This window comes from Chlorocebus sabaeus, chromosome 12, assembly GCF_047675955.1.
Source record: "Chlorocebus sabaeus isolate Y175 chromosome 12, mChlSab1.0.hap1, whole genome shotgun sequence".
Taxonomy (NCBI): domain Eukaryota; kingdom Metazoa; phylum Chordata; class Mammalia; order Primates; family Cercopithecidae; genus Chlorocebus; species Chlorocebus sabaeus.
The window spans coordinates 35,621,307-35,634,369 of record NC_132915.1 but is presented as its reverse complement, the minus strand read 5'-3'; the positions used below and the strand labels follow the sequence as shown (position 1 = coordinate 35,634,369).

Genomic DNA, 13,063 nt, shown 5'->3' with positions numbered 1-13,063 from the left:
ACCTGTACTTTTGTATCTGTTAATCAACCTTTGTCTATCCTTCCCTCCCTCCTATCCTTCTCTGCCTCCAGTAACCAATATTCTATTCTCTACTTCTATAACATCAACTTTTTTAGTTTTCACATATGAGTGATAACATGTCACGTTTATATTTCTGGGCTTAGCTTATTTTATTTAACATAATGCTATCCCATCCAAACTCATTCATATTGCCATGAAAGAAAGAATTTTGTGCTTTTTAAAGATACTGGCTAAATAATATCTCATTGTGTGTATATACCATATTTTCATTATCCATTCATCTGTTGGTAGACACCTATGTTGATACAATAACTTGGCTATTGTGAATAGTGCTGCAGTAAACCTGGAAGTGCAGATAGCTCTTCAACATACTAATTTTGTTTCCTTTGGATATGTATCCAATAGTGGGATTGCTGGATCATATGGTAGCTCTATTTTTAGTTTTTTGAGGATAATTTATACTGTTATTGATATAGTGGGAATGTGGATTAATATAGTTATATCAAACCCTTTCTCTATCAGTGATTTTGGTTTCTTTTTGGTTCTCCTTACTCTGAATCCTCAACAGCATTAAAAAAAAATAATAATCATTCAAATTGGGATGAGATGATATTTCATTGTGATTTTGTTTGTATTTACCTGATGATTAGTGATGTTGAGCATTTTTTTCCACATACCTGTGGGCAATTTGTTATATATCTCCTTTTGATAAATGTCTATTCAGTTCATTTGACCAGTTAAAAATTGGTTTATTTGGTATTTTTGCTGCTGACTTGTTTTAGTTCCTTGTATTTTCTGGATATTAGTCCCTTGTCAGATGACTAGTTTGTAAATGTTTTCTCCAAGTTTTCTGTATGTTGTCTCTTCACTCTGTTGATTGTTTCTCTTGCTATGTTAGTTTGGTATAATGTGATTCATCTATTTTCTCTTTGTTACCTGTACTTTTGAGGTCTTCAACATGAAATATTTGCTCAGACCAATGTCTGAAGTATTTCCCCTATATTTCATTCTAATAGTTTCATAGTTTCAGGTCATAAGTCTTTAATCCATTTTGAGTTGATTTTTGTACATGGTGAGAGATAGGGGTCTGGTTTTCTTTTGCTTTTTTCTTTTTCTTTTTTTTTGAGACAGGGTCTCACTATGTCACTCAGGCTGGAGTGCAGTGGCATGATCTCAGCTCACTGAAACCTCTGCCTCCCGGGCTCAGGTGATCTTCCCACCTCAGCCTCCTGAGTAGCTGGGATTACAGGCTTGTGCCACCATGCCTGGCTAATTTTTTATATTTTTTGTAGAGACAGGGTTTCACCATGTTGCCCAGGCTGGTCATGAACTTCTGGGCTCAAGTGATCTGCTTGCCTTGGCCTCCCAAAGTGCTGGGACTACAGGTGTGAGCCATCATGCCTGGCCTGGTTTTATTGTTCTCTGTGTGGATATCCAGTTTCCCAGCACTATTTGTTGACAAGACCATCCCTTTCTCTATCAGTGATTTTGGTTTCTTTGTCAAAAATCAATTGGCAGGCTGGGCATGGTGGCTTACACCTGTAATTCCAGAACTTTGGGAGGCCAACACAAGAGGATTGCTTGAGGTCAGGAGTTGGAGAACAGCTTGGTTCACATAGCAAAACCTTCTCTCTCTAAAAGAAAAAAAAAAAAGTCAACAAAAAATTAGCTAGGTATGGTGGCCTGTGCCTATAATCCAGCTACTTAGGAGGTTGGGGTGGGAGGATCATTTGAGCTCAGGAGTTCAAGTCTGCAGTAAGCTATGATCCTTCCACTGCACTCCAGCCTAGGTAATAGAGTGAGACTTTGACTCAAAAAGAAAAGAAAAAGAAAAAGAAAAAAAAATTAGTTGGTTTTAAATACATGGATTTATTTCTGGGTTTTCTATTCTGTTCCACTGGTCTATATGTCTGTTCTTATGCCAGTACTATCCTATTTTGGTTATTATAGCTTTATAGTATATTTTGAAGTCTGGTTGTGTGATGCCTCCAGGTTTGTTCATTTTTTTCTTTTTTCTTTTTCATACAGATGGGGTCTTGCTATATTGCCCAGGCTGGCCTTGAACTCCTGGCCTCAAGCAATACTCCTGCCTGAGCCTCCCAAAGCACTGAGATTACAGGTTTGAGCCACTATGCCTGGTTCCAACTTTATTCTTTTTGCTCAGGATGGCTGTTCAGGATCTTCTGTGGTTCCATGCATATTTTAGGTTTTTTTTTTTTCTATTTTTAAAAAGAAAGAGTGTCTCTTCATTCTGTGCGTCCTCTTCAATTTCTTTCATTGTGCTTTATAGTTCTTCTTATAAATATTTTTACCTCCTTAGTTAATTTTTTAAGGTATTTTTTGGTAGTGATTGTAATTGGGATTGCTTTTTTGATTTCTTTGTCTGATAGTTCTCTGTTGGTGGATAGAGACATTACTGATTTTTTAATGTTGATTCTGTATCTTGCAAATTTACTGAATTTGTTGATCAGTTCTAAGAGTTTTTTTGGTGGTGCTTTTAGGTTTCTTTACACATAAGTTCATGGTGTCTGCAAATAAGAACAATTAGACTTCTTCCTTTCCAATTTGGATGTGCTTTATTTCTTTATTTTCCCTAATTGCTGTGACTCAGACTTCCAGTACTATGTCTAGTAAAAGTGGTGAAAATAGGAAACCTTGTGTTATTCCTGATCTTAGAATAAAGGCTTTAAATTTTTCCCAATTAGGTGTGATGTTAGCTTTGGGTTTGCCACATATGGCCTTTATTATTTTGAGGTATGTTTCTCCTATACCAAGTTTGTTGTGGGTTTTTATCATAAAGGGATGTTGAAATTTATCAAATGCTTTTTCAGCATCTATTGAAATGATTATATGGTTTTTGTTTTTGGGTCTGTTAATCTGATGTATTGTGTTTATCAATTTCCATATGTTGAATTATCCTGCATCCCTTGGATAAATCTTACTTGATCATAGTGAATTATCTTTTTAATGTGCTGCTAGATTTGGTTTGCTAGTATTTTGTTGAGGATTTTTACATCTGTCTTCATCAGGATATTGGCTTATAGTTTTCTTTTTTTGTTACGTTACTGTCTAGTTATGGTATCAAGGCAATGCTGGCCTCATAGAATGAGTTTGGAAGAATTCTATCCTCCTCAATTTTCTGGAAGACTTTGAGAAGAATTGGTAATTAGTTCTTTAAATGTTTGGTAGAGTTCAGCAGTGAAGCCACTGGGTCCTGGGTTTTTCTTTGATAGGAGACTTTATTTCTGTGATATCAGTTGTAATGTCTCCTTTGTTATGTTTCTGATTTTTATTATTTGGATCTTTTCTCTTTTTGTGCTTAGTCTAACTTGTGGAACTTTACTAATTTTATCTTTTTTTGAAAACCAGCTTTTTGTTTCATTGATACTTTTTTTAGTCTCAGTTTTATTTGTGCTTTGATCTTATTTCTTTCTTTCTCATTTTAGGTTTAGTTTGGTCTCACTTTTCTAGTTTATTGAAATGCATTGCTATGTTGCTTATTTGAAAGCTTTCTATTTTTTGATGTAGGCATTTATTGCTATAAATTTACTTCTTAATACTGCTTTTTCTGCATCTTATAGGTCTTGGTATGTTGTTTCTATTTTCATTTGTTTCAGAAAATTTTTAAATTTCCTTTTTAATTTCTTTATTGACCAGTTAATTATTCAGGAACATGCTGCTTAATTTCCATGTATTGGTATGATTTCAAAAGTTTCTCTTTTTATTAATTTCTATTTGTACTCCCTTATGATCAGAAAACATACTTAATATGATTTAAATTCTTTTAAATATATTGAGACTTGTTTTATAGTCTAACATGTAATTTATCCGGGAGAGTGGTCTATATGCTGATGACAATGATTTGTATTCTGCAGCTGTTGGGTTAAATGTTCTGTAAATGTCTGTTAGACATTGGTCTACAGTACAGCTTAAATTCAATGTTTCTTTGCTGATTTTCTAGATTATCTGTTCAATGCTGAGAGCAGGGTGTTGAAGTCTCCAATTATTGTGTTGGAGTCTATCTCTCCCCTTAGATCTAATAATATTTGCTTTATATATCTAGGTGCTCCAGTATTGGGTGCAGGTATATTTAGAATTGCTATATACTCCTCTTGCTGGATTGAGCCCATTATCATTATATAATGACCCTCTTTATTATGTCAGCTCCGCCCTAACACAACTGCTCAACTTGATCCAGGGTATTGATTCTTCAGGGAGCAACATGTCACTTCAACTCAGGCCTGGTTGTGTGTGATTGTTCTGGGCAGCCCAAGTGCTATTTCCCTGGATGCAGGGTACCACTTCAGGTTAGATACTGGGCTCACGACTACTCTGAGCAGCCAAGGCACCATTTCCTGGAATGCAGAGCACTGATTCAACTTAGGCACTGGGGAGGTATGACTGACCTGCGTTGCCAAGGTATCATTTTCCCACGAAGCAGAGTACTACTTTAGCTCCAGCCCAAGGGGGCAGTGGTAGGGGTAGGTAGAGTGGCTCCACCTCTGCTTGGTTCTGTGGAAAAGGGTATAACAGCAGCTTGCATCTTGGCTTGAGTGTGTCAGGCCACTGGGATGGGGTGGTTTAGTGGTGGCTTAGCCTCAGAGATGAAAGGGAACCTTGGCTACTCAACCCCAGAGCAAGACACACTCCAACCATAGTACCAATACTAAAATAGTATAGTGCAGTAGCTGTGTGAGACAGTGTCTGCTCCTTCTCTGGGAAGAACACAGCTATGTGGACTCCAGGAATCTCCCTTAGCTGGGTTTAGTGTCTGTGAGGACTCCAGAGGACTCCAGTGCTGAGGTCTGTAGGTGTCCAAGGAATTGATGGGGGCTGCTTGGAATTTCTTGCTTTATTTCCTCACTGTAGGAAGAAGTTCCTCCTTGTTCCCAGCTGATTCCAGTTGGGGAATGAGATGGTTCAATCCTGGCATTTTCTTGTATTCTTTATATGGCCATCCCAAGTTTCTGTTATTCCTCTGGTGTACTTCTGCTCTCTCTTTCCATTGTTTTTGTTAAAATATAGCTTATTTGTTGTTCTGGCTGTCTTTGTGAGGAGGACAAGCACTAGGGCTTCTAGTGAGCCATCTTGCTTAGATCAAGTATTTTTTTTTATTATTATACTTCAAGTTCTAGCGAACATGTGCACAACGTGCAGGTTTGTTACATATGTATACATGTGCCATGTTGGTGTGCTGCACCCATTAACTCGTCATTTACATTAGGTATATCTCCTAATGTTATCCCTTCCCTTCCCTCAACCCCATGACAGGCCCCAGTGTGTGATGTTCCCTGCCCCATGACCAAGTGTTCTCATTGTTCAAACCCACCTATGAGTGAGAACATGCAGTGTTTGGTTTTCTGTCCTTGCAATAGTTCGCTCAGAATGATGGTTTCTAGCTTCATCCATGTCCCTACAAAGGACACGAACTCCTCCTTTTTTATGACTGCATAGTATTCCATGGTATATATTTTCCATGTAGTTGAGCGATTTTGAGTGAGTTTCTTAATCCTGAGTTCTAGTTTGATTGCAGTGTGGTCTGCGAGACAGTTTTAATTTCTGTTCTTTTACATTTGCTGAGGAGTGCTTTACTTCCAACTATGTGGTCAATTTTGGAATAACTGTGATGTGGTACTGAGAAGAATATATATTCTGTTGATTTGGGGTGGAGAGTTCTGTAGATGTCTATTAGGTCCGCTTGGTGCAGAGTTGAGTTCAATTCCTGGAAATCCTCGTTAACTTTCTGTCTCATTGATCTGTCTAATATTAACAGTGGGGTGTTAAAGTCTCCCATTATTATTGTGTGGGAGTCTAAGTCTCTTTGTAAGTCTCTAAAGACTTGCTTTATAAATCTGGGTGCTCTTGTATTGGGTGCATATGTATTTAGGATAGTTAGCTCTTCTTGTTGAATTGATCCCTTTACCATTATGTAATGGCCTTCTTTGTCTCTTTTGATCTTTGTTGGTTTAAAGTCTGTTTTACCAGAGACTAGGATTGTAACCCTTGCTTTTTCTGTTTTCCATTTGTTTGGTAGATCTTCCTCCATCCCTTTATTTTGAGCCTATGTGTGTCTCTGCATGTGAGATGGGTCTTTTGAATACAGCACACTGATGGATCTTGATTCTTTATCTAGTTTGCCAGTCTGTCTTTTAATAGGAGCATTTAGTCCATTTACATTTAAGGTTAATATTGTTATGTGTGAATTTGATCCTGTCATTATGATGTTAGCTGGTTATTTCGCTTGTTAGTTGACGTAGTTTCTTCCTAGCATTGATGGTCTTTACAATTTGGCATGTTTTTGCAGTGGGTGGTACTGGTTGTTCCTTTCCATGTTTAGTGCTTCCTTCAGGAGCTCTTGTAAGGCAGGCCTGGTGGTGACAAAATCTCTCAGCATTTGTTTGTCTGTAAAGGATTTTATTTCTCCTTCACTTATGAAGCTTAGTTTGGCTGGATATGAAATTCTGGGCTGAAAATTCTTTTCTTTAAGAATGTTGAATATTGACCCCCACTCTCTTCTGGCTTGTAGAGTTTCTGCCAAGAGATCCGCTGTTAGTCTGATGGGTTTCCCTCTGTGGGTAACCCGACCTTTCTCTTGGGCTGCCCTTAACTTTTTTTCCTTCATTTCAACTTTGGTGAATCTGACAATTATGTGTCTTGGAGTTGCTCTTCTCGAGGAGTATCTTTGTGGCATTCTCTGTATTTCCTGAATTTGAACGTTGGCCTGCCTTGCTAGGTTGGGGAAGTTCTTCTGGATAATATCCTGAATAGTGTTTTCCAACTTGGTTCCATTCTCCCTGTCACTTTCAGGTACACCAATCAGATGTAGATTTGGTCTTCTCACATAGTCCCATATTTCTCGGAGGCTTTGTTCATTTCTTTTTAATCTTTTTTCTCTAAACTTCTCTTCTTGCTTCATTTCATTCATTTGATCTTCAATCACTGATACCCTTTCTTCCACTTAATCAAATCGGCTACTGAAGCTTGTGCATTTGTCACATAGTTCTCATGCCATGGTTTTCAGCTCCATCAGGTCATTTAAGGACTTATCTACACTGTTTATTCTAGTTAGCCATTTGTCTAATCTTTTTTTAAGGTTTTTAGCTTGTTTGTGATGGGTTTGAATATGCTCCTTTAGCTAAAAGAAGTTTGTTATTACCGATCATCTGAAGCCGCCTTCTCTCAACTCGTCAAAGTCATCCTCCATCCAGCTTTGTTCCGTTGCTGGTGAGGAGCTATGTTCCTTTGGAGGAGAAGATGTGCTCTGATTTTTAGAGTTTTCAGCTTTTCTGCTCTGGTTTCTCCCCATCTTTGTGGTTTTATCTACCTTTGGTCTTTGATGATGGTGACCTATGGATGGGGTTTTGGTGTGGATGTCGTTTTTGTTGATGTTGATGCTATTCCTTTCTGTTTGTTAGTTTTCCTTCTAACAGTCAGGACCCTCAGCTGCAGGTCTTTTGGAGTTTGCTAGAGGTCCATTCCAGACCCTGTTTGCCTGGGTATCACCAGCAGAGGCTGCAGAACTGCAAATATTGCAGAACGGCAGATGTTGCTGCCTGATCCTTCCTCTGGAAGCTTTGTCTCAGAGGGGCACCTGGCTGTATGAGGTATCAGTCAGCCCCTACTGGGAGGTGTCTCCTAGTTAGGCTACTCTGGAGTCAGGGACCCAATTGAGGAGGCAGTCTGTCCGTTCTCAGATCTCAATCTCTGTGCTGGGAGAACCACTACTCTTTTTAAAGCTGTCAGACAGGGACATTTAAGTCTGCAGAAGTTTCTGCTGCCTTTTGTTCAGCTATGCCCTGCCCCCAGAGGTGGAGTCTACAGAGGCAGGCAGGCCTCCTTGAGCTGTGGTGGGCTCCACCCAGTTTGAGCTTCCCGGCCACTTTGTTTACTTACTCAAGCCTCAGCAATGGCGGACGCCCCTCCCCCAGCCTCACTGCTGCCTTGCAGTTTGATCTCAGACTGCTGTGCTAGCAGTGATCAAGGCTCTGTGGGCCTGGGACCCTCTGAGCCAGGCGTGGGATATAATCTCCTGATGTGCTCTTTGCTAAGGCTGTTGGAAAAGTGCAGTATTAGGGTGGGAGTGTCCCAATTTTCCAGGTACCATCTCTCATGGCTTCCCTTTGCTAGGAAAGGGAATTCCCTGACCCCTTGTGCTTCCCGGGTGAGGTGATGCCCTGCCCTGCTCTGTGGACTGCACCCACTGTCTGACAAGCCCAGTGAGATGAACCTGGTACCTCAGTTGGAAATGCAGAAATCACCTGTCTTCAGTGTTGCTCATGCTTGGAGCTGCAGACTGGAGCTGTTCCTATTTGGCCATCTTGGAATCTCTCTAGATCATGTATTTTTATGCATTCTGGCAATCTGTGTCTTTTGATTAGAGAGTTTACTCCATTTACATTTAAAGTAATTACTGATAAGGAGGAATTTAATTCTTTCATTTTGTTACATGTTTTTTATATGCCGTGCATCTTATTTACCTTTTGTTTCCTGCATTATTGTCTTCTTTTGTGTTTAGTTCATTTTTGTAGTGAAATATTTAAATTCCTTTCTCATTTTCTTTTGTGTACATTCTACAGCTATTTTCTTTAAGGTTGCCATGGGAATTACATTTTATATTTAAAGTTATAACACTCTAGGCTGGGCACAGTGACTCACACCTGTAATCCCAGCACTTTGGGAGGCTGAGGCGGGTGGATCGTAAGGTCAGGAGATCGAGACCATTCTGGCTAACATGGTGAAACCCCGTCTCTACTAAAAATACAAAAACAAAATTAGCCAGGTGTCATGGTGGGCATCTGTAGATCCAGTTAATTGGGAGGCTGAGGTGAGAGAATGGCATGAACCCAGGAGGCGGAGCTTGCAGTGAGCCGAGATCATGCCACTGCACTCCAGCCTGGGCAACAAAGCAAGACTCCGTCTCGAAAAACAAACAAACAAACAAAATAAAACAAAAAGTTATAACACTCTGAATTTATACCATCTTAACTTGAGTAACATACAAAATCTTTGCTCCTTTATAGCTCTGCCCTTACCTCTTTTGATTGTTAATGTCACAAGATTACGTTATTAAACATTGTGTGTCCAAAAATGTAAATGAATACTTTCTTTAAATGCATTAGTCTCTCAAATTATTTGAAAATAAAATGTGGAGTTACAAAGCAAAGTTACAATAATGCTAACTTTTAGATTAATGTGTTTTTAAATGTATTAATCTCTTAAATTGTATAGAAAACAAAAAGTGGAGTTACAAACCATTAGCTGATGAATTTGTAAAACCACTGGCTTTTGTAAGTGCTTCTGTATTTACCTTTATTAATATCTTTATTTCTTCATGTGGTTATGAGTTACAGCCACAGGTCTAGTGTAATGAGCTAACTCAGCTTTTGCTTATCTGGAAATGTCTTAATTTCTCCCTCACTTTTAAAGGACAGTTTTGCCAAATATAGGATTCTTGGACAACAGTTTTGCTTTTTTTACTGTTAGCATTTTGAATATATTGAACCACTGCCTTCTGGCCTTAAAGTTTTTGATGAAAAATCTGCTGATGATCTCATTGAGTATCTCTTGCGTGTGATGAATTGCTTTTCTCTTTCTGATTTCAAGATTCTTTCTTTGTCTTTGTCTTTCAAAGTTTGATTATAGTGTGTTTTTGTGTGAGTCTTTGTCAGTTCATTTTTCTTGGAGTTTGTTAAGCTCTTGGATGTTTATATTTACATCTTTCCTCAAATTTGTAAAGTTTTCCACCATTATTTCTTTAAATATACTCTCTGCTCATTTCTTTCTCTCTTTCTTTTCCTTTTGGAATTCTCACATTGTATTTGTTGGTCGGCTTGATAGTGTCCTATAAGTCCCTTAGGCTCTATTGACTTTTCTTCAATTTTTTTTCCTTCTGTTCTTCAGACTTAATAATTTTCATTTTCTTTTCTCAGATTCACTAGTTCTTTCTTCTGTCTGCTCAAATCTGCTTTTGGATCCCTCCAGTGAATTTTTCATTTCAATTATTGTTCTTCTTAACTCCAGAATTTCTTTTTCTCTCCTTAGGTTTTCTGTATCTTTATTTATATTTCCATTTTGTTCATGCATAATTTTCTTTTCTCCACATCTCCCTTTAGTTCTATGAGCATCTTTAAGCTATTTTTAAGGTATTTGTCTACTGTATCTGCCATGTGTTTTTTTTCAGGACATGTGGTTTATTTTTATTCTTTAAATGGACCATATTTTCCTGTTCTTTGTATGCCTTCTGATTTTTTTTGAAAACTGGACATTTGAATCTAGTAACATGGTAACTCTGGTAATTAGATTCCCCTCATTTCCCAGAATTTAATGTTTTTTTGTTATTGTTTTTGTTGATTGTTATTATTTTTTATTGTTGTAGGCTATCTCTGTTCCAAGGATTAACCTGAAATATAAATTTAAGGTCTTCTCAGGTATTTTCTGAGCTTTTTCCTGGACATGCACAATCACTTTCTAATTTCTCCCATATATGCAGTTGTTTTTGAATGTCTGGCTCCCAAAAGAGGAAAAAGAGAAAAATGAAGGGGAGAAAAAAGAGCACTGGCCCTTTAAGTCCCTTAGAAGTCACTTCAGCTAGTAGGGAGGGGCTTGCCACAGTGGGGCTAGGTACAACAACAATGGCTGCCCACCTCTGTCTGTACCTCTGTGAGCAGAAGCAGCAATCAGTGATTGACAGAGCACAGATCTCTACTATTTGGAACACAGGGTCCTTTTTGCCAACCCTGGCTCTCACAAGCTATGTACAGGTTGTTCCAGAAACATATGCACATTTACCAGTTACAGGGCTGGGACTAGGAATGGGTAGATGGTACTGTGTTCAGAGTACTGAAATTAACTACAATTTATTGTTCAAGCCTTCCCCTGGAAGTTGCAAGCCTTCAGTATATTCTAGTGTTCCAAAATTATTACATCACACTGATTTGCCAGCTCAATTGTTATCTAAGTAGAGAGACAGATTCCTTGTGCTTCCCACTCTGTCATCCTTCTGGAATCCTCTTTCCACAGTTGTTTCAATAGAGTGATGCTCATCCTTTTTCCTTACATTACAGTCCACAGGCAAGAAACTGAAATTCTGTGCCCAGATGCAAATCCTTAGCAGAATCAACCTGTGCCATCATTGTCCCCTTGATAGGTGGAGCCATCAAGCACATTGCCTGCCACTATCAGGAAACCTGCACAGTTCTGGATCAGTGATTGCTAATCACCTCTCTGTAGTCCACACAAGCCATTAAGAGTAGAGCATGTAATAAAAGTACTTTCTTTCAAATATGGAACTTGGCATTTTGATGAATCATAAAGCAGAGGAGCCTCTAGAAAATGCTGGCGAATTTCTTTGGGAGCGATGCTAGTATTTTTCCGGGACATGTATGATAGTAATGAACATAGGGATTGGTATTCTATCATCATCCTTGCCAGCAGCATGGAAAGTGTTATCTCTGGGAAGCATAACTTTCAATTCTTGTGTCTTAGTCATCTGGGCTGCTATAAACTGGGTAGCTTGACAGAAATTTATCTCTTATTTTTCTGGAGGTGGATCAAGTTATCTGTAGATTCAGTGTCTGGTGAAGGCCTATTTCCAGGGTTATGAATGGTGCCGTCTCACTGTGTTTTCCCAGTGTTTGAAAAGGGCAAACAAGCTCCCTTTGGCTTGTCGATAAGCCATTTTTGAGGGCTAATCACTTCCCAAAAGGCCCCATCTCCCAATACCATCACCCTGTGGTTAGGATTTCAACCTATGAATTTGGGGTGGGAAGACATAAACATCAAGGCCGTGTCATCTTGTCTCAATTTTCTATCCTAATCCCTTCACTCATATGGGCAATTAAAGTCCCAGAAAACTGAGGGCCTCAGGAAATTTTGTTTCAGTGTCATTCCCATCTAGTAGTTCTCAGGTATCGAGCGAAACCTAGGGATGTGAATCTTTGGGTGTACACATATTCTAGGAACTATTGAAAATTGCATCCTTACTTGGCCAAGTTAAATAGACTTAAGCTGGGCTACAAAATCCAAATAGGCCTAGATGAGTGGAGATGATCAAGTTATGAAGGCAGACAGGGTAGAGGATGAAGAAAGCCAATGCATAGGAAGGGTAGAAGCAAGTGGAAAAAAGAAATCTCGAGGAAACTTTAGAGCCAGAATCCAAATGTTCATGGAAGCATTTTATTTGGTGCCCATGACCACTGATACAAAAAAGCCAAAGCAAAATGAATGTGCAACTCCAGTTTCAATAATATCAGGTCTTTTCAATTCTACAGTCTTATTATCTTGCAAATTTGTCCCCCTCTCCCAACCTCATGCAGTTGATTCCTAAGTCTGATTCTACCTCTTTAATACTTAATCTATTTCTCTGATGACCAGAGTAATCTAAAACAAAAATTTGATAGTTACTTTTTTACTTAAGTGCTTCAGTGCCTCCCATTTCCTAAAGGCTTAAATATTAATATCTAAGGTAGTATGTAAGACTACTTATGATTTTTGCCCCCTGCTTATTTTTTCTTACTCATGTAACACCATTTCCCCTTCCTCTCTAGCTGCAGTGATGTACTGTTAGTTCCTAGAATATGCCATTCTTATACATTCCTTTGTGACTCAGTTCCTCTGGATGTTGTCTGGAATATTATATTCTTGTCTGTCTGCAAACTTCTCCTGGTCCTCTAAGACTTTCTGTCTCTCTAAAGGCTTTACTGACCTACCAAGACAGAGTTGAACACCCCTTCCTCAGGACTTCTTTTATATCTGGCACACAGCTCTATTTTAGCACTCACTGAATTATAATGATTTGAAAGTCTGAGTGTTTCTGGAGAGCACATACAATGTCTAATTTACTTCTATGCCTTGAGAACCTGGGACAGCTCTTGATACATAGTAGAGTCTCAGATAGGCTTTGAATAAACAATATATTTTTGTTTAAAAGCAAAAGGAACTTGTCAACAAGTTCATGTTGTTGATAATCTCTTAGATTCAAGATTTGATGTCTGAAGTATATGATGTTAATTCCTTCCTTGATTTAACATGTGTTTATTGAAGA

At 38.6% G+C, this 13,063-nt stretch overlaps 1 long non-coding RNA gene across 1 annotated transcript in view; it reads left to right on the top strand.

The window, feature by feature from the left end:
- The window catches only part of LOC140712930 (uncharacterized), a 194,889-nt gene that overhangs the window by 53,019 nt on the left and 128,807 nt on the right, over nucleotides 1-13,063 (top strand). The gene's annotated exons all lie outside the window — the stretch shown is intronic.